The sequence below is a fragment of the Eublepharis macularius genome, chromosome 3 (genome assembly GCF_028583425.1).
Source record: "Eublepharis macularius isolate TG4126 chromosome 3, MPM_Emac_v1.0, whole genome shotgun sequence".
In the NCBI taxonomy this organism is placed as follows: domain Eukaryota; kingdom Metazoa; phylum Chordata; class Lepidosauria; order Squamata; family Eublepharidae; genus Eublepharis; species Eublepharis macularius.
In genome coordinates, this window is record NC_072792.1 from 125197317 (window position 1) to 125223296 (window position 25980).

The following is a 25980-nucleotide window of genomic DNA, read 5'->3' on the forward strand; positions in this document are numbered from 1 at the left end:
TGTGAAATTTAGTCAAACCTCCTAGTCTTCTCTAGAAAGAAATGACATACATTTTAAGGTACCAAATAACAGAGGAAAAAACATATAGGGGAAAAGTAAGTATCTTTTATATGTTAATGCTATACATTAGAAGTCTATAAAAGGCAAATGGGAGTGCTTTTTAATTTATTTTTTATTTTCTAAACAACAAAGGAGATACAGGAAAAAAGATAAGGAAAAACAGAAATACCCATTACACTGGAGGAACATTAAAATACCCTTCACACAGATTATCTAGAGTGCTTGATAGTAAAATATAGGTACTGTGGGCATATAAGAAACCTGGTGGAATAGATACAATCACTGTGATATTTTATGGTATTGATGTTTTATATGTAAGCCCCTTTGAGCAGATCCCGCGAGAGGGGGCACATAAATTCCCTAAATAAATAAATGACACATTTGGGCACAGAATCCAATAAACTATACAATTTAAGATGAATTAACTGTTACACAAACCACTATAGAAGGAAATTTAAAACCCCCAAACTATCTTAATATTGTAAACAAACTGTCATACTGTTACCCCCTGATCAGAAAGAAATCAGAAAGGGAAGGAAATGTAATACTCATATTGACTCAGTAAATGTTCAGTTCCAATTCTGAAAAAAGAAATTTTCTAGATATGATAAGTGACTGTGCTGAAAAGGGCGGCCAAGCAGATGAAGGGATTGGAGCATCTTTCACATGAAAAAAACCTGAACTGTCAGGGCTTTCTCATTTACAAAAAACAAGTAAAGAAGGAACATGGTAAAATTTTATAAAATCATGAGCAGTGTGGGGAAGTGGCTAGAGTGTTTTCCTCAGTTCAGGACATGCAGTGGCACATACCCAAGCATGCAGCGCTGAAGATTTCCTGGCACTTCCGTTTTCAAAAGGTGATGATTCCCACTTATTCCCTCTAGCTGCAGACCCCCACTTTGATATTCCCCGTGGCAAGTATTTCAGAATACTCAATAGGCTGCACCTAGAGGTGGAAGTAGGAAAGTCTCACTCCACAAAGACCATGGATAGTTGACTATACGTCAATGAAATTAACTGTCATTAAATATTTCTTCATGTCATATCAATATCATAGGCTAATTACATTAGTCTGTGATATTCACTGTCATAAGATGATCACTTATGAGATTTTCAGATGTATTCGACCAATGTTAGAAGCAAGATGTTGGGTCACATGGGTTCTAGGTCTGATAATGCAGAAAAATTGGAATATTTATGTATTTGTTAGATTTATACTCTACATCTCTGACAATTGTGTCCCAAAGTTGTTTACATTAATAAACCCTGCCCTCAAGCTGACAGTATTAAAAGACAAGACACACAAGCTGATGGAAATGAGAGGAAAGGGAATACATGACTTTGACATAATGCAGTAAGACCTGGATTACCTTCCCAGGTAGATCTTGCTTAGATGAAATTCGAGTGTCAAATTACCTTTATTTCTTCAACATGGGTAGAACGTTCTTTTCCCTCTCTTCTCTTGACTCAGGGCAACTGGCAGTTGGAGCCAGGTTGTTTTGTTAACATTAAATCCTCTGTATTTGCTTTCTTTCCACTCAGTGGCTGGGTCCAGGCTTGTTGCTGGTCAATGTAAGAAAACCTGCTTCATATGCAAAAGGCCCCAAATAAGATCTTTAGCACCTACAGTTAAAATAAGGTTTATTTATTTGTTTGTTTATTTATATCCCATCTTCTCACCCAAAATAGGGTTCCCAAGGTGACAAACAACAAATATTAAAACATTTAAAACATTAGAATAACATTTATACATACACACACACTCACAGTAAATACATATATATATATATTTAATTTTATTATTATAACATATGTACATAATCATACATTGAACCGTATATATCTATTTTTCCCCCTTCCCTCCCACCCCCCACCCCTCATTATATCTTCATATCTTTAACCATGTGCACAGATTCTTCATTTGGGCTTGAATGCTTGGGTTGGCTTCCCCCCTTTCCACCCAGTGCCTATAACACGACCATTTACTTGTAATCTTTTGACGCTTATCCTCCCATGTGTCATCAGCAGTTATCTGTACAAATATATCCGATAGTACACGTTCAAAGACATAATTGTTCCATTTTTCCACTGTCCTTCCATCCCAATGCTATTACAGCCATTCCGGCTAAAATCATAATTTTATATAGATCTTGCTTATTTCCATCTACTCTTTTATTTCCCAATATTCCGGAGATAACCAGATCCCTATTTACCTCTATATTAACTTGAAATAAACCAGACATTACCCTTATAATCTTTTGCCAATATTCCTTGACCACATTACAATCCCACCACATATGCACATATATGCCAACTTCTTGACCACAATGCCAGCATTTAGGGCTCATTCCTTTAACTATATACGATATCTGAGCCGGTGTTCTATACCATTTCCATATAAATTTCCTGGCCAATTCTTTATCTTTATCCATTTTAATTTTATTTATACATTTCATTATATCCTGAATCGTTTCCTGATGAGATAAGCCTTCTCGCTCCCATTTATTCTGTATTATCCTTATCATCCTTCCCTTATCTCTTATCATTAATTTATATAACGCCCCTGCTAGCCCTTTCTTTTTTATTTGTCTTTTACTTAGTATATCATCAATTTCTGTTTTTACCCCAATTATCTCCTCTACTTCTTCAGATTTAATTAACGCATATAATCCTTGCACCTCCAACCAGTATTGTTTTCCTATTTTCTCCAGCAAGTTATCTTTTGCAACTAAAGCCCCACCTTCAACAAACAAATCTTTTAATCTATTAAATCCAAATTCTTCTAATTTCTTCCACCCACCAGTGTCTGTATATTCCTTATTTATATATTTTAATGGAGTCCACTTTGAGTAAACCGGCATCCATTTCCTATACCATCTTTTCCAGATACCTAGCGCCGTTTTCCTTGGGCCAATCACCTTCTTATAAGCCATCTGAACATCCCTATTAAAGATCCCATCTCTTCCTATTCTATTATTTATCTCATTCTCCATCCTAACCCATTTAACTCTATCATTATGCCCAATCTCTATTAAATATTCCAATTGAAACGCCTCATAATACAATTCCAAATTTGGTATCCCCATCCCATCTCCTGCTGTGATGCATAATTTACTATATCTGGAGTTCTAGCCCTTTTGCTTCCAAAAACCCAGTTTTTTAGCACCTTATTCCAGGTTTTAAACCAATTTGTTCTTATTGGGAGCACAATTACTTGAAATAAATATAATAATGTTGGCACCAGAAACATCTTAACTGCCCTAACTTTACCTAAGATAGACAAGTTCTTATTTTTCCAAGCTCTCATACCTTTCTTAACCTTCCTCCATACTTCTTTATAATTCACATCTGGGGTCTTGGCCACATTTTTAATAATATTCACTCCCAAGTATTTAATTTTTTTTCTTTTAGTCCATCCTTGTCATTTTTACTATTCCTTTCCTCTCCGTTTACATCCCAAAATAAATTTTCAGACTTGTCCATATTGACTCCCAAACCAGACACCTCTTTAAAATCCTTCAAAATAATCAAGAGTTCTCTTACTCCCTCTAGTGGGTTTACCAAAAATAATAAAATATCGTCTGCATACATATTTATTTTAATTTCCTCCTTACCCTTTTTATATCCTTGTATCCTTACTGAATTTCTTATCCTATCCGCGAGGTACTCCATTCCCATTACAAATAGTAGTGGTGAGAGTGGGCAACCTTGTTTAACGCCTCTTTGTATACTGAATTTTTCAGAGACTCCCTCATTCACCCTTACCACTGCCTCCCCCTCTTTATATAATTCTTGAACCGCCCTCACAAAGTTTTCTGCTATTCCTGCCTTCGTCATAATATTCCATAAAAACGTATGTGTTATTGTATCGAAGGCCTTATATACATCTAATTTCAGTAAAGCCAATTTCCCTTTTGTCCTACTTAATACGTTTAACACATTTCGTATAGGGTGCCCTATATATCTTCCTCTTATGAAACCATATTGGTCTTTGTCGAAGGCTTTCATGGCCGGAGAACGATGGTTGTTGTGGGTTTTCCGGGCTGTATTGCCGTGGTCTTGGCATTGTAGTTCCTGACGTTTCGCCAGCAGCCGTGGCTGGCATCTTCAGAGGTGTAGCACCAAAAGACAGAGATCTCTCAGTGTCACAGTGTGGAAAAAGATGTAGGCAGGTCATTTGTATCTACTCAGGAGGGGTGGGGTTGAGCTGAGTCATCCTGTAAGAGTTTCCCAGGGTGTGGAATGCTAATGGCGGGAGGCTTCACTGTATCCTGAGGAGGTTCTTTTGCATATGGATTGGTGCTTGATGTGCTAATCTTCTCTGCAGGGCTATTGTCGAGTATAGAGTGTTTCGTTAGCCTGGTGTTTTTCAGAACTGGAAACCATGCCCTGTTCATTCTTAAGGTTTCTTCTTTCCTGTTGGAGTTTTGCTTATGCTTGTGAATTTAAATGGCTTCCCTGTGCAGTCTGACAAAGTAGTTGGAAGTGTTGTCCAGTATTTTGGTGTCCTGGAATAAGATACTGTGCCCTGTTTGAGTTAGGCTATGCTGATTTTTCAGGTTGTCCAAGTCTGCAGTGTCTTTCATATTCTTTTATTCTTGTCTGGATGCTACGCTTTGTGGTCCCGAATACGGTATACTCCTGCAGAGGTGAGGGGGTCTCTATTGTCTTTTGCTGATCGTAGCATCTGTTGTATACTCTGCAGCTGTGGACAAGTTTACATCAGAACCATTACCTGTGGTAATGTGATAACCATTCATAGTCTTTATTCAGTCCCCGCTTGACAGAGCCAAATTTGCATTATCACATTACCACAGGTAACAGATTCTCTTTACAGAGGCGTGATCTGGGGGAGCCCAGTGACGCCTGGTGTGGGCTTTCGGGGACCACAGTTCTCTTTGTCAGATGCAACTGGCAGGGAGAGCTGTGGTTACCGAAGGCTTATACTACATAGGAATTGGATACCTTCACTGCTACAAACTGACTGCACACCAAAAGGAGATGTTTACATTTCCAAGCAAAGGAATGTTTTGATTGCCTCTATGCTAATTGCATTCTGCCTTCTTGTGATTTATGCCCCCTCCCTTTTCTCTCTCTTTCCCCCTCCTCTTCTGTATCTGCCCAGTTTTGATCAGGCATCTGATGAAGAGAACTTGATTCTCGAAAGCTTATGCTATAATAAAATTGGTTAGTCTTAAAGGTGCTACTGGACTCTTTTTGATTTTGCTACTACAGACTAACACGGCTAACTCCTCAGGATCTTTAATTAATGACACAGGACTCATATTTTTTCCAGTTGGGGGGAGAAGGTGTGGTTATATTTGTAATATTCATTGTGGGGCAGAAATATAAAAAAAATCAAGCAAATAGATATTTTAGAAACATTTCCTTTTGAAACCATAATTGTAAGGAAAAAGATATTTTCATCAAGCTGCTTAGCACTAGTTACTGTCATCTCCTTAAATAACACTCAATATTTTGTGTTAAAATATTGTGATTTGAATCAAAGCCATCCACATCCTCTTTTTTCTACTATTATACAAACAATCCTTTTGGCTGCTTATGCTGATGACCAATAAATGACTTGTTTGTTGCAATGAACAGAATTTACTGAACTAACCATAGGAAAGGATACAATTCCTTTCAGTTGCACAAGAAATCTGAACACGTGTTCCCCCCATTTATGATCTTCTTCATGATATATCTCCTCCCTTATCCCTAATCTTGTTTGCGATTTAGCTTTCTTTAGAAATGTTATCATAGCTCACATTAGGGTTATGACCAACTGCTTAGTTTCTTTACTTGTTTTCCTGATAATTAAGAGGGTACAGCAGCACCAGAATTAGCACTTAAAATAACCTCATGGAAATGAAAATGGATAATGAATGTAAATGCAGTGTATTTTGAAATGATCTTATTAGAAATAAACCATCAGTATACAGGACCATTACTGTATGCCATGACAACTTTTTCTGACTCTGCTTCAGTATGGCAAGCTTCCAGATCTCTGTTGTATTGACATTTGCTCTTTGGAGGAGGAGAAGGGAAAGGGTTCATAAGGTTTCTACTAGCCTAGACAACATAAACATCTGTTAATCTCATGAGCAGCTTGCTGAGCTAATTCATTAGGGAGAATATCAGATGATCACCATCACCATATTGGTGGATATTTTGTTGTCCACAAGGACATACCAACAAGTCCAATGAAATCAGGCCACTTATTTCCGTATTAAAATAACCAACAATATTTTTTGGTTTCATAGGATGCATAATGTAGAAAAACAATAATCTAAGAGGCAATAAAACAGGAACACGGATTAAAGGAAGCCTGCTAATAGAAATGGAGGATGTCAGTTGAAATTCCTTGTGCTGGACAGAATCAAAATCTTGGTGATTTTTCATCAGAAGTAAAGGCAGTTGATGTTTAATTGTCCCTTTCCTTCAGTTGTATGCAGAATATATAATGGATAATCCTACTTGAATTCTCAGTTTATTTGTCTTTGAAATGTACAATACTTGTTATGGACAAAAAGTTATTACTTTTAGTCTTTGAAATTTACATTGTTTTTAAATACAATATATATGTCTAAAGTGAAATGTCTAAAATTTGTGAATGAAAGAATATGTGGAATTGCTGTGATATTTATAATTACGAATTACAATACGAAGTTCGAGTTGCAACATCTTATTATTATTTTATGGCTGCAACTCTACAAGATATAGTAGTAATTCACACACAGGTGGCATATGCTGAAGGAGAATAGTGTTCTTGTAAATCTAGATTGACATTACTAAAGCAATGATCATCAACGAAAGTAAATATTGATATGACAGGTGAGAACTGAGGAAAGCCCCTGACTCAGGGAAACTAAGGAATGGCCCTCTCCCCACCCCTTGGGGAGAGGGAACAAGGATGCACCCCAGGAGAAAATGACAGGCAGCTAAGGGTGGGAACGGTAGGCTGTACAGAGCAAACCCATTGTTCTTATGTGGCAGCTGGCCAACAAGAAGCATGGAATAAGCCCCCTCTCCACCCCCTGGGAAGAGGGGCCGCTGATGCCCTGCTGGCCAGGTGGCACAGGGTCACTGAGGAAAGCTCCTGAATCAGGGTAACTGTGGAAAGCCCCTCTCCACCTCTTTGGAGAGAAGGGATAAGGATGCACCGCTGGCTGGGAGGCTCAGGGTAACTGAGGAAGGCCCCTCTCCACCCCCATGGGTAGAGGGGATAAGGATGCATCCCTGGCTGGTTGGCTCAGGGTCACTGAGGAAAGCCCCTGACTTGGGGTAACTGAGGAAAGACCCGCTCCACCCCTTTGGGGAGAGGGGACAAGGACGCACCCCTGGCCGGTTGGCTCAGGGTCAATGTGGAAGGCCCATGATGGGGTAAATGAGGAAAGCCCCTGACTCAGGGAAACTGATGAAAGCCCCTCTCCACCCCCTTGGGGAGAGGGGACAAGGATGCACCCCAGGAGAAAATGGTGGATGGCTCAGGGAGGGAAAGGTAGGCTGTACAGAGCAAACCCATCATTCTTATGTGGCGGCCGGCTAGCAAGAAGCATGGAAGAAGGCCCCTCTCCACCTCCTTGGAGAGAGGGGAGGACACACCTCTGGCCAGTTGGCTCAGGGTCACTGAGGAAGGCCCTTCTCCACCCCTGTGGGGAGAGGGGACACATTTTCCCCCACGGCCAGGTGACTAAGGCAACTGAGGAAGGCCCCTCAGGGCCACAGAACTACGGAAGAAGGCCTCTGAGCCACTTGGCCAGGGGTGCATCCTTGGGGAGAGGGGACAAGGACGCACCCCTGGCCAAGTGGCTCAGAGGATCTCAAAAGGCAGGACAGGGTCCCAAAAAAATCCTCCTTGGCCCATCAACGGATGCAGCAACAGGGAAAACCCACTGTTCTGCCGTGGCGGCCAGCAGGAAGCGAGGAAATAGCCCCCTCTCCATCCCCTTGGAAAGAGGGGCCAAGGATATACTCATAGACATGTGGCACGGTCAAACACAGGAAGTCTTTAGGGGAGGACCCCCTTTACCAAGACCATCAGGATACAGAATCTATCTTCAGGGAGTGGCGGCCACAGAGAAAAACCCATGGTCCTTCTGTGGTGGACAGCAGGAAGCGATGAATAAGGCCTCTGCCCACCCCCTGGGGAGAGGGGCCACGTATGCACCCCTGGATCTACAAGACAAGGATAGTAAAGACGGCCCCTCTCCACTCCCGAAAGGTCGGCCGCAGAGAAAACACATTGCCCTGCCGTGGTGGCCAACTAAAAGCATAGAAGAAGGCCCATTTCCACCCCTTGGGGAGAGGGGACAAGGATGCAAGCCTGGCCGGTGGCTCAAGGTGACTGAGGAAGACCCCTCAACCATGGGCCCGCACCTGGAGTGGCCTCTTGGGGTGAGAAAGGTAGGCCACAGACCAAACTCATCATTCCTACATGGTGGCCGGCCAGCAAGAAGCACAGAGAAAGGCCTCTCTCCACCCTCTTGGGGAGAGGGGACACGGATGCACCTATGGACAACGCACCCATGGACCAGGAGGCCTTCCTCTCGGTGCAGGAATGCCGCCAAAGGGGGTGCCTCTCGGTGTTTGAAAGGAGGGCCACAGACCAAACCCATCATTCTTATGTGGTGGCCAACAGGAAGCATGGATGAAGGCCCCTCTCCACCCACTTGGGGAGAGGGGCCAGAGACGCACCCCTGTATATGCAGCACAGGGTGAGAAAGTTGGGCCACAGAGAAAACCCATTGTCCTACCATGGCAGACAGCAGGAAGTGAGGAAGAAGGCCCCTCTCCACCCCTTGGGGAGAGGGAACACATCCCTGGACACCCAAGACAGGGTAGGAAAAGACGAACAGCAGGAAGGGAGGAAGAAGCAAGCAAGCACCCCTGGCCAGGCGGATCATGTGAGAAAGGCAGGGCACAGAGGAAAGAAACCCACTGTCCTGCCATGGTGGACAGCAGGACACAACTAAAAAGGCCCCTCCCCACCCCCTTGGGGAGAGAGGCTGTGGTGTGGATGCACCCCCCCCCACACACACACACAGTACCAGGTAACCAAAGAAGGCTCCTTGGGTCCATGGAGGACATGGTGGCCTTAGAGAAAAACATATTGTCCTGCCATGGTGGCCAGCAGGAACCAAGGAAGAAAGGACATATCCCTGGAAAGACAAAACTGAGTAGGAAAGGATGGCCCCTCTCCACCCCCTTGGGGAGAGGGGACAAGGACACACCCCTGGCCGGGCAGCTCAGGGTAACTCAGGAAGGGCCCTTGGGGCCACAGAACCACCCCTGGAGGGGTAGGCCACAGACCAAACACATCATTCTTCTGTGGCGGCCAGCAAGAAGCACAGAAGAAGGCCACTCTCCACCCCCAGGGAGAGGGGCTGCTGATCCACCCCATGCTGCACAGGGTCACAAAGGGAGGCCCCTCTCCACCCTCTTGGGGAGAGGGGTCACAGATGCACCCATGGACACCCAAGACAAGGAAGGAAAGGATGGCCGCTCTCCACCCCCTTGGGGAGAGGGGCCAAGAACACACCCCTAGATATGCAGCACAGCCAAACACAGGAAGTCTCTTCTCTAACTCCCTTGAGGAAAGGTGCTGCTGAGTGCTGACCATGGCACAGAGGCACAAAATAAGGGCCCTCGTTCCCGTGGAGGAGGCGGGTGATTGCAAAACCCATTGTCCTACCATGGCGGACAGCAGGAAGCGAGGAAGGGGAGAGGGCCTGAAGACATACCCCTGGCCAGGTGGCTCAGGGTAACCGAGGAAGGCCCCTCTCCACTTCTTTGGGGAGAGGGGCCAAGCATGCACCCCTGGACAAGAAGGCCCTTCTCGAAGTGCAGTGGGGGAGGGGCTGACGCAGCTCTGGGCAGACAGGACAGGTTCACAAAACATGGCCCCTCTTTCCCATGGACGACATGGATGACACCAGAAATTAGTGGATTCACCACCTACACAACACAGAGCATGCACAAAACCGTGCATGGGCCACCTCCATTGCCTTTGAAGATGTGTCCTTGGACCAAACCCATAGTCCACCGGTGGTGGGCCGCAGGAACATTCCTGCCATGGCAGCAGATGTGTTTCTTGTCTCAACAGCACAACGGAACAGTACTGACCTCAACCGGCAACCAGCTGTGGCGGGATGGCCAGAACCCCTTCCCTCCTGGCCCAGATGAGTCAGTTATTCCCATTCGTTGACACAGGAGCCCATGTACACCAACCAAATCTATAGTTCTGGCCATGGCGGGTGGCAGAGGTGACTAGCCCTGCCATACAACACAGAGCATGGTCAAAACCATGTGGGCCCACCCCATCCTTGAAGATGTGTCCTCTACCACAACCCATGGTCCTGTTGTGGCGGCAGATGTGTTTCTTGCATGAGGGCTCCTCATTACTGAGGGCTCACCACCCTTGAGGATGTGTCCTCCTCCTCCGACCCATGGTCCTGCCGTGGCGGCAGGTGTGTTCCTTGTCTGAGGGCTCCTCATTACTGAGGGCTCACCGACCTTGAAAATATGTCCTCCAACACATGGTTCTGCCATGGCGGTGGATGTGTTCCTTGTCTGAGGGCTTGTCTGACGGAACTCCTTCCCCCCTGGCCCAGAGGACTCAGTCAGTCCCATTCGGCGATGTAGAAGCCTGGCTAAGCCATTCAAATCCATAGTTCTGGCCATGGCGGGTGGCAGAGGTCACTAGCTCGCTCATATAACACAAAGCACATGCAGAACCGTGTCTGGATCCCCCTCCACCGCCCTTGAAGATGTGTCCTCGGACCAAACCCATGGTCCAGCCATTGCGGGTGGCAGGAACAACCGGGACAACATCAATGGACATGATCAAGGCAACTTCTGTCCCCTCCTGGAGGACGCTGCCAATGAAATCACCCATGGTCCTGCTGTGGCAGCAGTGAAGGATGCCCTGCCCAACCATCCAGAAGGTACAGGATTCAACACTGGAAAGGGGGGATCCTAATGTTGCATGCAGCTGCAGAGCCTATGGGCTGACCGCAGCAGTGGGGGGGAGGCCATAAATCCCTTGGGGGCCAACCACGGTACTCCATAATTACATGTGCAAACCCCCTTCCTGCTGAGAAAAGGACCTAACCCATGGTCCTGCTGTAGCGGCAGATGTGTTCCTTGTCTGAGAGCTTCCCACATGCAGAGAGACCTGAACTTGAGCAAGCAGAACAGGTGCAGAAAAAGACAAGAAAAAGAAAGTGAGTGACCCCTCAGCTGAGGCAGTCACTTGGCTTTGCCACAGAGCCTGGTGGTGGCCCTGAGACCAGGGGGCTAGATCACTAGCTCCCCACGCAGAGAGACCTGACCCGAGCAAGCAGGAAAGTAGCAGAAAAACACGAAAAGAAGAAGTGACCCTTCAGCCAAGGCAGACACTTGGCTTGGCAGCAGATTCTGGCGGTGGCCTAGAGACTTTGAGCCTGCATTGCAGAAGCTTGGAGATGGGACCTCGAGAACCTTATAGACTGGGGTGGCTCAGAGCCCAGATAAGTCTAGCTCCAGGGAGGGATAGCCAAACAGGAGGAGGTTGACCTTGATGAAAGACAACATGTCCACCAGGTCCGGATGCAGGCGTGCATGGCGGGGATGGAGGTGGTCTCCCAGCTGGGAGAACACCCACTCGCTCTGGACACTGGTGGGGGGGGCAGGACAGGATGTTAGTGGCCACAGCAGAGAGGTCTGGCCAGATGTCATATTTTCAGGCCCAGTACTCCAGGGGGTTTGAGTGGGGGAACTCGGTGGGCTCAGCAAGGTACTCGTGCACCATGGCCCCTGCAGAGTCCTCCACCATGACAGACGTGCCTGCTCTGCCACTGCCAACTGCCCAGCTGACCGACAAGGACCAGGTTTCGAGTGGGCCCGTTTGAGGTGCACCCTCGTGACCTAGCTCGTTTGCCTCCTCCTCCTCCTCCCCCTCTGGAGCAGCTCACAGGAAGAGTTGACACTGCGGGAGAAGTGGGCAGCCACACACCAGCAGCTATCCAATAATTGGTGCATGGCCAATGTTCCCTAATCCCATGCGTCCCTCGGCTTGCTACCTAGCCCGAGAGAATCCCTCATGACCAGGTGCAACTTATGTACCAAGCAAACCGGGCCCAGAAGGGAGGCCTCTTTCAGGGCCGCCAACATGTTGCTTCCTGCGTCAGAGACCATGAAGCCACGCTCAAATGCCCCCCACTTGGGCGCCCATTCCTTCAGACCTGCTTTGATCGAGGAGGCGATGTTCTTCCCCATGTGCATGTCATCCATCCCCCATGCCCAGAGCAGAACCACCCTGTAGCCCGTCTCCAAGAATGGCACTTCATTCGGGGGCCCTCCAGGTCTTGTCCTGGAGCAGCGGGGGTCTTCTGCCCACCAGTGGGCTGTCAGTCCGAGGTAACTATGATGGCAGCCGCTCTACATGTCTGCCGTGAAGTGCATATTATGGCCTTTGGCACCCGGTATCTCCCTATACACCATGTCCCGCACACACCTGTAGAGAGCAGGCATGACATGATGGCCAAAGATGTGCCACGAAGGCATCTGGAACCATGGCGCGAAGTGATGTAGCAGCCTGCAAAAGCCCACTCCCTCCACAGTGGACAAAGGGAGTCCTTTCACGGCAATTGTCTGCACCAGTATGCGAACAGCCGCCTCCTAAGCCTTCGACCTCACCCTTTTCAAGGGCACTGTCCCCAACCCCAGGGGAACAACCTCTGCGAGGGTGGTCTGCCTGGGCTTCTCACTCCTACCCACTGCAAACGAGTCGGACCCGGGACCAGGCTTCTTGATTGGGGTAGACTCCCGTTCTTCTCCCACTTCTCCCTGATCTGAACTGCAAGACACCCTCTTTCTGCCCCCAACAGATGTTTCGCGGGAACAGGCCAGAGGCAACAGGCTCGGATGATGTCTCTGCAGGTTATTGCCCAGGGCCAAGGATGAGAGGTGTGCAGGGTTGCAGCCCCTGCGCACCACAACATCGCAGGAGTGGCACAGAGCCACACAGGGGTCATGGGGAATGCTCTGAAAGTGCTTCCAGGTCATAAGATTGAAGCGAGGACTGACGGGACCTGGCTCTCGAGGATAACTGAGGATTACCGGCTGCGGTGTTGAGCTAGGCCAGGAAGACGGAGTGACGGGTGGACTGCGGACAGGGACAGACCCAAGGGTTTAGGAATTGGGGGGTGGGGGTAAAGCCACACCATTCCTCCTGAGATCCTTCCTCCTCCTCCTCCTCCTCCCCAAACAGTTTTCACAGATCCTCTTCTGACACCGGTAAGACCACTTCTGCCTCCTCCACAGCCCCCACAGGCAGATCTTCTTTAGTGGGAGTCTCTGGTGCCTCTAACTCTTCCCGCTCTTTAGTGCTGCTGGTTGATGGGCAACCAGGACAACTTTTGCACTTGCCCCCGTGACTATGCTTGTCCCCTTCTCTCAGCCTCATAATGACGCTCTGCTTGGAAAGCTGAACAAAAGTGAGTGTGAGCCCTCCTCAAAATGAGCCCCCTTTGCTTGACCGCCAGGCCTAGCAGTGATGGAGGAGTAGATCCCTAGCTCCCCCCACACACACAGAGAAACCTGAGTCCCACTGGCACAGATGCTCACAATAAAATACAAAGAGCTGAATGACCCCTCAGCCGAGGCAGCCACTTGGCTTGGATGCAGGGCCTGGCAGTGACCCTGAGACCAGGGAGGAGTAGATCCCTAGCTCCCCCACACACAGAGACACCTGAGTCCCACTGGCACAGATGCTCAAAACAAAATAAAAAGAAAGAGCTGAATAATAAACTCAAAAAGAAAGGTGGCCCCAAAGCCTAGCAGTGAGTTACCCTGAGACCAGTGGGAAATACAGCCGTACCTCCCCAAGCACAGACACCTGAGGTGTACAAAATTTAAAATTAATAATTGAATAAAGAAAGAATAAAGAGAAAGAAACCCCTCCCAAAAAAGGGGGTAATAGGCCTCAGTCAAGTGGCCCAGGGGCCCTGGGTGGGAATGGGGTGGGGTGCAGGAAGGCACCCTTCTCAGTTCCCAAGCAGAAGAGGCTTTTCAGTCTCTTCAGCCAGGCATCACTGCAGAAGCAGCCAAGCTCCCTTCCAACAATCCCACTTCCACTCGTGCTCTCCCTCCCTCCAGCAGCAGTCCGCCCTCTCTCACTGCCTGCAGACACTGAAAATAAGACCTGGTGAGATGTGGCTATTTATAACAAACGCTGTCATAGAGCAAAGCAGGAGCTCTCTGGTTGGCAGACAGAGCTGCCTAACAGGGTTTTGAGGGATGGCTACACAGGCCCGTCTCCCCCCTGCTCTTGGCTACCAGGAAACATACTGCGAGCTTCATGGTTGGAAGGGAGACCTGCCTATCAAGGTAAGCTGGGCTAAAATTGGGGTCTCCACAGCAACAAACGTTGCAGGCCTCCATTGCCTGGGAAATCAATGGATTGGTGCCAGGCTGTCTGCACTCACAAAGTGCTCACGACACGACAAATTGGGCCTGGAAAAGTGGGGTTTCAGTAACACGCGGCACCACGAATCGCGTCTTACGAACCATGAATCAGCCTGTTCCATGCATTTTTTTGTGTCGTAATTCGATTCGTGCCCACCTCTAGACAGGAGCCATGAATGAACAAGACAGTTCTTGAAAGAAAGAATGATAACAGGAGTGCCTGGAGCAATGATTGTGGGCCTATTTCTCGTTTCAGAAAGTATCTACAATTAAAATTAATCATGGTTTGATGTTCCATTTGAACGGATCCTGTGTCTCGCTAACACTTTATTGCTATCTTTAGCCAGTCCATTACCACCAGACTTTGTCATACAAACACAGATTTCAGTGGGTCAGAGAGGACATACTTTACAAATCTACAAGTAAGACTAGCCTTTCTGGTCTTAAGTCTCGATCATACCGGTCATGCTCTCCTTGTGCTACAAAGGCAGGGCCATTTGCAGCAGTAAAAACACTTCTACTTGCAGAGATGTCCATCTCAACACCACCGAAGGGATTTTTTCTTGTTTTATCCCTCCTAAGGGGAAAAAAAACAACGAAACTAACTTGAAATTGGGGTCAAAATGACCCCAAATTCTAGGGGGGAAGATGGAAACCTGATAGTTCTCTCAATCATGGCATTAGCTACTAAGAAAAAAAATGAGTCCTCAAGAATAACTTTCTTCAACAATGCAGGACAAAGAAGAGTAAAACTTGAAATCAAGAGTAAAAAATACCTCTCATTGAAAACATCAAATTCTCACAGAAATGTAAAGGGTAAAATTAACCCCCCCACCACCATTTTTAAAGCACAAGTTTATTTTAACGAACGCAATCATTTTAAACTGTTATAATACTGAAACTGCCCCCATGTGTGAGTGTCCCACCACTGCCACTATGTGTGACTTGGCCCGCAGTTACCAACATATGTGACTTGCTACAGTTGCCAACAAGTGTGACTTGCCCACAGTTGCCACCAGGAGTGAGTTGCCTGCAGACAAGGAAAAACAAAATAGGCACATAACAAACCCTTGCAAGGGAAAGGGGCATTCCATTCCTGCCAGTTAAAAGGGTTAAAAAAAAGAAAAGAAAATATCTGCATTCTTTCTGCTAGCCTTCTTGTAACCTGCCCTCAGACTGCACCTGTTGGAGACTTAAAAGTAAGAGGTCTTCCTGAATAACAAAGGGAAACAATCAGCTCAGTGCCCAGCCTTGTCTTGTGGGGGTTAGAATGACCCCCATTTTCCAAAATTGTGATACAGTTAAATTTGAGCTTTTCAATGTAGCTATGGGGCAGAAGGGAAGCTTTGATAGAGCACAACAAAGGGAAACCATGAGCTCAGTGGACAGATGGCTAGGGGTCATCTAAAGTTCCAGGCTGAATGGATCCTTCAAGTCTGGTGAATGTGAAAAGGTTCAGAGAATGCCTCACACATGCTTTAGAGGAGGCCAGGATGACCCCATTTTCCAAAACTGCAATACAGTTCAATTTGAGCTTTTCCATGTGGCTCTAGACATAAGGGAAGCTTTGAGAGAGCACAAACCCAGGGCTTTTACCTGATCTTACTATATACACAACAATTCAGGTTGCAAACAGTGGTTTCTTTGGGGGTTATTTCAACCTCCAATTCCAAATCTTGTGTAAGACACCAGATCCAAAAGTGTGATAGGTTTTGCACAACAAATATATATTGTTTAAAATTTATTTCCATAATTTATGTTTTCACTATTTGTTTCACCTTCCTATAAAATGGAAATCATACTTGTTGGTCTGTCTATTTATACATGGAAACCGTGCTGAAATCATTTTTCAGTATTTGTTGAGGTCACTAGAATCCCTAAATACAATTTTGCAAAATACTTTCACTTTCAAGTCATGTCTATTGGGGACCAGAATGACCCTTTTCACAAGTTAGATGAACCTCAGACTTTAAAAAGAAAAGCAGTGAGGAGGGAAGAGAGACTTTTCAGGGCACTGCAGTTCATTGCAGAGAAATCGTGACTAGAATTGGGTGTCTATAGAAAATTTTAAATGGGTAAACTAATTTTTTTCAATGACTTCCAGGGTCAAAATAACCCCCGTTTTCTTGGGAGAGTTAATGTGGTATTTGCACTGCTATAGCATAATGATGCTTTAGCAACATATCTACTTCCAATAAAAATAGCCTACAAAAAGTCAGTTGGTAGAAACCAGGCGGAACAGGGGCAGGGGCTCTGGATGTGGGTTAAGAAATCCACACTTAAGTATCCCAAAATGGCTTCCCTGCTCAGTGATCCGGGGAAGTCAGCATGGTTTTGTCCCTAACAGATCTTGCCAGACGAACCTGCTTTCCTTCTTTGATCGAGTGACCAGCTTACTGGACCGGGGGGAACTCTGTTTATGTGATTTATGTGTATTTCACTAAAGCTTTTGATAAGGTCCCCCATGACATTCTGATGGGCAAACTGGAAGACTGTGGACTGGACTATAGGACAGTTCGGTGGATAGGGAACTGGCTAGAGGACCGCACTCAAAGAGTGGTGGTCAACGGCGTTGTCAGACTGTGGCTAGATAAGGTACTCTCTGCAAGATTCCCTTTAGAAGCAAGAATAAGTCCAATGTCTAGCAAAGGAAGTTTTATTGCAGAAAAGGTCCATTATAGTCCACTGTCCTGAATAGGAGACTCAGGATGGTACATGATCATTGTTACCAATGAAGAGCAAGCATAGGATACAGAGTAACAATACCCATCTGGAACAGCCTCCCCCCACAGTTCTCAAAACAACATCTTTCAGTCCTGGGAAGCTGCTCTCCTTCAAGGCCAATGCTTGGTGGAACTGGGTTAGACACAACAATCTCCTCTGGTGGGAATGCTGCCTGGGAACTGGTGCACCTGGGGAGAAAGCACTTAAACACTAGAAGCATTAGAAAATGGAGTCAGTACAGTTTAGAGACATACTGGACCTGACATTCTGCCCCCCTTAAAATAGATCCCCCCCTGGCTTATATGGATAGCGAGTATGAAAAGCTTTGGTTAATCTAGGAGCATGAACATGTGCAGAGTTCACCCATTCATCGTAACCCGAATCAAAGTCCTTCCAGCGAATGAGGTAAAAAAGCTGGTTTCGTTTGAGCTTAGAGTCCAAGATTTGTTGTACCTCATAGTGTATTTGGTCGTCAATCAAAGTTGGAATGGGTGGAGCTTTGACGTGCCATTTGTTGTCGGTGGGAGCTCTTTTCAGAAGACTGACATGGAACGTATCATGCACATGGCGCAGGTTCTTGGGCAAAGTTACAGCAACAGTCACTTTATTTATTATCTTGCGCACAGGAAAAGGTCCTAGGAATTTTAGAGCGAGTTTGCGGCTTGTTTGAGCTAGTTTCAGATTTTTTGTGGAAATATACACATGATCTCCGGGTTGTAATTCCCATTCGGCCACACGATGGCGGTCTGCGTATTTTTTGTAATCCAGTTTGGCTTTTTCGAGGTGTTTTTTAATGAGAGTCCATTGCTGTGCCGCCTCCCCCCACCATGAAGATACATCTGGCAATTTTGAGGAATGGAGAGGGGGTGCGTCCAACGGGAAGGGGTTGAAGTGGGCTCCGTAGACAATTTTGAAGGGGGCCTCTCCCGTCGAAGCGTGTACACTGTTGTTATATGAGAACTCGGCCAAAGGGAGGAGGTCCACCCAATTATCTTGCTGAAAATTGATGTAACAACGAAGGAATTGTTCTAATATTTGATTTGTTTTTTCGGATTGCCCGTCGGTTTGTGGGTGGTGGCTTGAACTGATGCCTTGCTCAATATTCAACATTTTCAAAAGCTCCCGCCAGAAGTTGGCAACGAACTGTCCGCCGCGATCCGAAATCACCTTGGACGGAAAGGAATGTAATTTTACAATGTGTTTTAGAAACAAATCCGCTAGTTTTCGAGCGGAGGGTATAGCAGTGCAAGGGATAAAATGAGCTTGCTTGGAGAACAGATCTACCACAACTAAGATACTATTATGTCCTTTAGAGATAGGTAGATCAGTGATAAAGTCCATAGATATTACTTCCCAGGGTCTGTTTGGTGTCTCCAAGGGTTGTAAGAGACCCGGAGGCTTCCCTTTTCTGGTTTTGGCGCTGAGGCAAATAGGGCAGGAACTAACGTATTGGGAAATGTCTTTGCGCATGCCCGGCCACCAAAATTGTCTCTGGATCAGGTGTAAAGTTTTCAAATACCCATAGTGTCCAGCAGTGGGAGCGTCATGACAGCGCTGTAAGATCTCCAGCCTGAGGCTGTTTGGGACATAAAATTTGCTCCCAGCTAGCCAATCCCCGTGTGGGGATTGGGTTAGTTTGTTTCGTGGAGCCCTATCCCCCTCCTTCTCTACTTCAGTTTTGAGTTTCGATTTCCATTCTTGGTTAGCCGGGAGGGGCAGCTCGGCCCGACTGCGAGTGGTCACCACGCCCCCAAGTTGCGTAGGTGAGAATACAGTGTCGACAGTCTCCTCCCTCTTGCTCTTGTGTTGGGGCATGCGCGATAGGGCGTCCGCTAAAAAGTTAGTTTTGCCCGGGAGATAGTTTAGAGTGAAGTTGAATTTGGAAAAGAATTCCGCCCATCGCAATTGCTTAGCATTCAGTCTGCGCGGGCTTCGGAGGGCCTCCAGATTCTTGTGGTCCGTCCAGACCTCGAAAGGGTATCGCGCCCCCTCCAGCCAATGTCTCCAGTTAGCGAGGGCTGCCTTTACTGCAAAAGCCTCCTTCTCCCACACATTCCAATTTCTTTCCGCCTCCGAAAACTTTTTAGACAAGAAAGCGCAAGGCCGCAGCCTCCCATCCTCCCCCTTCTGCAGCAGAACTCCCCCAATCGCTGTATCGCTGGCGTCGACCTGCACTATGAAAGGGGCTTGTTCGTTGGGGTGGGAGAGGACGGGTTCCGTTACAAATTGCTTTTTTAAATATTCAAAGGCCGTCTGGCAACCGGGGGTCCATAGCAGTTTGGAAGATGGTTTCTTAGCTTGGTCCCCTTTATCTTTAGTTTTTAGCAAGTCTGTTAAAGGGAGCGTGATTTGGGCGAAGTTTGCTATGAAATCCCTATAGAAGTTGGCAAAACCCAGGAAGGATTGCAGTTCTTTACGGGTGGTGGGTGTTTGCCAGTCTCGGATCGCTTGTATTTTGGCTGGATCCATTTTCAGACCCTCTTGGGAGATACAATACCCGAGGTAAGTAAGTTCGGTTTTATGGAATTCACATTTGGACAACTTGATGGGCAGATTATTTTCCATCAGGGTGGCTAATACTTTCTGTACGGTTTGGATATGTTCCTCCTCGTTGTCTGAGTAAATTAACACATCATCAAGGTACACCACCACCCCTTTATACAGAAATTCGTGTAGAATTTCGTTTATCATGGACATGAATACGGATGGGGCTCCCGTCAAACCAAAAGGCATAACTAAGTATTCATATTGTCCGAGGGGCGTATTAAAAGCCGTTTTCCACTCATCCCCTGCCTTAATACGAACGTGGAAGTAAGCATCTTTTAGATCTAATTTTGTAAAGATCTTACCTTGGGCCACGACGTTGAGAAGGTCTCGGATGAGCGGTATAGGATAGGCGTTGTTTGTGGATACCGCATTTAACCCTCGGAAATCAGTACACAGTCGGAGTCCGCCATCCTTCTTTTTCACGAAGAGGACCGGAGCGGCGTGGGGGCTGGTGGCCGGGCGTATGAATCCGCGTTGGAGGTTGGTGTCAATGAATTTTCGAAGCTCTTCACGTTCATGGAGACTCATGGGATAGAGCCGTCCTTTGGGCAGTGAGGCTCCGGGTAAAATTTCTACCGCACAATCCGTACGTCTGTGCGGGGGTAGAGTATCCGCTTCCTCCTCCGAGAAAGCCTTTAGAAAGGGCCAGTACGGTTCGGGTATTTGGCTGACTTCTTCTTGGGTGAGAAGGGCCTTTTCTTTATGCGTTGGATCGTCGCCCCAGTTCTGATTCCAACGGTGATTTTTACAGTTGGTGTGACTGAAGGTGATACATCCTTGTGCCCAATCTATATAGGGGTTGTGATCACATAGCCATCTACTGCCTAGAATTAACGGGTACTTGGCAGTAGAGCTGATGACAAAGGACCTCTTCTCCCAATGTTGCCCCATGCCCGTGATTACTGGGATGGTCTCCGTTGTTACAGGATTCATATTGGTACCATCCATTTGTTCAAAGATTACTGGATTTTGTAAATCCCGGGTTGGTAGGACTAGTCCATTGACTAACGCAGGGGCGATAATGTCTCTTGAGCAGCCCGAGTCAATAAGGGCTTGCACCCGAATGTGCATCTTCCTCTCAGGGTTGAGTAGAGTCACTGGCATGAATAAAATGGACCCAGGTGGCCGGTCCCGTGCAGGGACGGGCTTCTGGTGGATCTGTCGTTTGGGTCCTTTTACGACAGATCCATTTCGTTTCCCGACTGGGGACTTTCTGGATTGACTTCTGCGGTTGGGGAAGCGGGATCATATTCCATGACTTCTTCCGCTTCCAACCCTCTCTCTGAGGCTGGCCTTTGGGAAGTGCCGCGACCTCTATTCGCCCGGGGTGCTGGAGTCGGGCGTTGGGGCGCAGAAAACTGAGCCGGAGTTGGACGGCGTAGTTGGAGCGGAGGTCTTTGCACAGGCCGGTAAGGGCATTGTGCTGCAAAGTGACCAGCCTGTCCGCAATGCAGGCACAGCCCTTGTTGCCATCTAGCATCTCTCGCTCCACGGGTGGCGTAGCTAGTTCCCCGTGCCGCCCTCTGTAAGGTTAATGGTCTTCTTTGTCCCGTTTGTTGTTGTTGTTCAACCAAACGGACTTCTAATATGCGATTCTCCACTTCACAAATAAGTTGGATCCACCCTAACAGCGTAGGGGGATTGTCTTGCATGAGGGCTCTGTCCAAAAGTCTCGGGTTAAGGCCTTGTTTGAACAGGATAATTTTGGTGGACTCCTCACACCTGGGGCACTTGGCTGCTAATTGTCGGAATTTTGTAACATAGTCTCTTGCTGTCATGCTGCCTTGTTTGATGGCTTGCAGTTCTGTTCGGGCCCTAGTTTCCTCTAAGGGGTCTTCATATTGGGCTCGAATAGCATCCACCAACCCCTGGAGAGTATCAAGTTCTGGGGCCCCGACATTATATAGTCCTACATACCAGTCTGCTGCCTTGCCCTGTAGACGAGATCCGAGATGTTCGATTTGACTGGCCTCGCTGCCGAATAGGTGCCCCCAACGGTTGAAAAACTGTACCACTTGTACTAAGAAAAATCCCAGTTTGGAGGGGTCCCCATCGAAGGTGGCTTCCAGCTTTACCCAGCCCATCGGGAGGTCTTGTCTCGGGGCAGGCACTGGGTAAAAGTCCATCGGCATTTCTAGTTGTCCCTGAGGCACAGGCGGAGGTAACTGGGGCCTCGGTAGGGGCAACGGTGCCGGCTGTGCTGGCGGCGGTCGAGCCGGCGGTGCCGGCTGGGGTTGACCTGGTGGTGCGGGCGGAGGTTGTCGTGGTTGCGCTGGCGGGGTTGGTCTTGGCTGGGCCGGCGGCTGCAATGGCGGGCGAGCAGGTGGCGGTATCCTCGGTCTAGCGGGTAACAACGGAGGCGTTGGCGGTGGCTGTCGAGGTGGAGTAGGTTGGTGTGGTTGATTTGGGATCGGCCGCTGCGGAGGTGGTCGGAGGGGTCGTAGTGGTGCAGGCCGTCCCGGTTGGTTCGGGGGTGGCAAGACGGGCTGGTCCTGAGGCTGCTGCACCGGTGTGAACTGCGGTCGAGGTAAGAGGGGCCGCAGCGGCGAGGGTTGAGTAGGTGGAAGGCCGCGCGGGCTTGCCCCTCCGGGCGTTGTCAATCTAGGAAGTAGCGGCTGGCCTCTGGGCGCTATTGGACCTTCTCCCGTAGGTTGGCCGACGGGGACAGTGTTTGGCGGTTGACGCGGGGCTCCCTCTTGGTCCGGCCGGACCGCTATAGGAGAAGTAAGAGGGGGTATCACCGGTGTATCACTTGGCTTTTCGTCACCTTCCGTAGGCCTCTCCACGGGAGTCTCATCTGGGGGCGCATCCCCTTCCTGGTTAGGTTGTTCGGTGGGGGTCTCTCCGGGTGGCTCAACCGTGTCATCCCTTCTCGGTGGAATTTCTTGCTGCTCGGGAAGTTCCTCGGTTTGCTCTCCCGATTCGCCCAGATAGGTGCCCCCTTCGCCGGTAGGTGACGGCTGCTGTTGGGCATCCTCCACCGGATAGGATATGACACTTTGAAGGGTAGCTATCTGTATCGCCATCTCTTCAGGGGATAATCTTTCCCCTGCTCCCATTGCCGAAATTAAATGGATGGCACGAGCTAAACTTTCTTCCATATCCATCAGTTTAGCTTCTAACTGTTGCATACGACTCGCCCCCGGTTGTTCGCTCGTGGAAGCTTCATTCGTTGCACTCACCGGGGACAAGGGGCCCCAAGGAGGAGGGTCCCCTTGGACGACTCTCGATCTCGCGGCTAGGATCCCCTTGGCCATGCCCGTTACGGCCGAGATGCTGGTATCCACCGCATAGGTGCGACCTTGTATCTGCTCCCAACTTTGTTCAGGGACTTCCGTTGGCTCTTTCCACGGAGCAAGTTCGGAGTAATCCCAACTCAGGGCGCCGCGGCGAGACGTGTCCTCTTCCGTCTGCTCGAGCGTCCTGTTCCAATAATTCCATGATTGGCTGCTGTCTAGCTCCAGGACGGTTCCTAGGCTTCGGCGCCTTTCCATAGAACCTCGAGGATGGAGCCCACCTACACGACGCTCTCTAGTTTCTCTGGGTCTGGCACCCCACTCCGACGGGGTGGGTACCGAAATCAAGGGGAGAGCGGTCGCTTTCGGCCTTGCCCCGAGGTCGGCTTCGGTCTCGACCCGAGCACTGAGGTCAATGAGAGGCGGGGTGGAAGTGGAGACTTCGGTTCCATTCCCGGCTGCTCCCAGCTCCTGGGAGACTTGGGCTTGTACGGGTTGTTTGTCGGGAGACACATACGGCTCGAACAAAGGATCCCTGTCCGGGACAACCTTGGATTCCGCTGGGCCCGACTCAGACATGATTGGTAACAAAATGTCAGACTGTGGCTAGATAAGGTACTCTCTGCAAGATTCCCTTTAGAAGCAAGAATAAGTCCAATGTCTAGCAAAGGAAGTTTTATTGCAGAAAAGGTCCATTATAGTCCACTGTCCTGAATAGGAGACTCAGGATGGTACATGATCATTGTTACCAATGAAGAGCAAGCATAGGATACAGAGTAACAATACCCATCTGGAACAGCCTCCCCCCACAGTTCTCAAAACAACATCTTTCAGTCCTGGGAAGCTGCTCTCCTTCAAGGCCAATGCTTGGTGGAACTGGGTTAGACACAACAATCTCCTCTGGTGGGAATGCTGCCTGGGAACTGGTGCACCTGGGGAGAAAGCACTTAAACACTAGAAGCATTAGAAAATGGAGTCAGTACAGTTTAGAGACATACTGGACCTGACAGGCGTTTCATCAGATTGGAGGGAGGTGTCCAGTGGGGTGCCACAGGGCTCGGTTTTGGACCCAGTACTTTTCAATATTTTAATCAATGATCTGGATGAAGGAGTGGAAGGGCTGCTCATTAAATTTGCCAATGATACCAAATTGGGAGGAGTAGCAAACACCCAAGAAGACAGAATTAAAATTCAACAAGACCTGAATATACGGGAGAAGTGGGCAGCTGTGAATAGGATGCAATTCAACAAAGACAAGTGCACAGTATTACATCTGGGCCACAAAAATGGGAAGCACAAATACTGGCTGGGGGATACACTTCTGGGCAGTAGTATATGTGAAAGGGATCTTGGGGTAAGAGTGGACCGTAAACTAAATATGAGCAGTCAGTGTGATGCGGTGGCAAAAAAGGCTGATTCAATCCTGGGTTGTATCAAAGGGGTCATAGCGTCGAAATCGCAGGAGGTCATAGCCCCTCTCTATACTGCCTTGGTCAGGCCGCACCTGGAGTATTGTGTGCAGTTCTGGAGGCCTCACTTCAAAAAGGATGTGGCCAAAATCGAGAGGGTGCAGAGGAGAGTGACAAGAATGATCAGGGGTCTGGAGACTGAACCCTATGAGGAAAGGCTGAGGGCCTTGGGAATGTTTAGTTTGGAGAAGAGGAGGTTGAGGGGGGACATGATTGCTCTCTTTAAATATTTGAAAGGCTGTCATTTGGAGGAGGGCAAGGAGTTGTTCCAGTTTGGCAGCAGAGGGTAGAACCCGAAGCAATGGGCTTAAATTACATGCACAAAGGTACCGGCTGAATATTAGGAAAAACTTTTTCACCGTCAGAGTAGTTCAAAAATGGAATCAGCTGCCTAGGGAGGTGGTGAGCTCCCCCTCACTGGCAGTTTTCAAGAAGAGGCTGGATGAATACTTGTCAGAGATGCTTTAGGCTGATCCTGCATTGGGCAGGGGGTTGGACTAGATGGTCTGTATGTCCCCTTCCAACTCTATGATTCTATGAGTACAGGAAAGAAATCAAAGCAGATTTGGGAGAACAATTGAGCACTGAAGCCCCCCCCCCCCCCCGCAACCCTGCTGTATGAACAAAGTATCCATATGGAAACTCTATAAATCCCGTTAAAAACAATTTGATTTACCTTTCAGTATTTTGTTTGATCAGGCTGTAAACTTTAATGTAGTAACTTAAAAAGTGTATCTTTTTCTTTGGCATAGCACTGTGTGATAACTCTAATTTCTAAATGTGTGTGACCAATGTAGCATCATTTTTAAGCTATTTGCTTTAAGTAGTCTATTAATTTAAAGTTTGTTTTAAGACATTATTTTAAGACATTAACGCTTATTTTAAGACATACAGTCCTAAACTGTGTTCCACTCTTATAATCCCATTGATTTAAATAGATGAAAAAAATGTATAATTCTGTTTAGGATTGTACTAGAAATCTTGTGAATCTTTCAGTGCATGTGGTCGCCTTTTTCTCTTGACATTGATTGCAGTCATTCAAGGGTGCTTAATGTAATAAGAAAAGTCAGCCATCTGTAGACTTTGTTGATTTTACCTCAAGTGGCATTCCAACAAGGTGTACTGATTTGTGAATGAACAATAATTAATTGTGTGCACTTTAAGCTACATTTCAGTGTCACCTTCTTAGGACCATCTTTCATTTATGCAGATTTCTTCATAATAATATTACGGATTTTAATTGAAAATTAATTCTAATTAGAATAAAATGTAAATAATCGTGTTGGTTTATGTTATTAATACAATGTAGGGGTTGTATTTATAGCTATTTTTGTGTGGCCTGTTGGACAACTTGAGGCATGCCATAATTACATGATATTAAATGGAAGTTAATTTACTCATAACATCCTTGTATACCACTTCATTAATGCCTCAATGTTAAGAAATCTGGAAAAAATGTGGAAGTAGGACTACTTTATTAATCATACTCTGAAGAC

At 47.3% G+C, this 25980-nt stretch overlaps 1 protein-coding gene across 3 annotated transcripts in view; it reads left to right on the forward strand.

The window, feature by feature from the left end:
- CADM2 (cell adhesion molecule 2) overlaps positions 1 to 25980 on the forward strand; it is an 864141-nt gene that overhangs the window by 490795 nt on the left and 347366 nt on the right. The window lies entirely within an intron of this gene.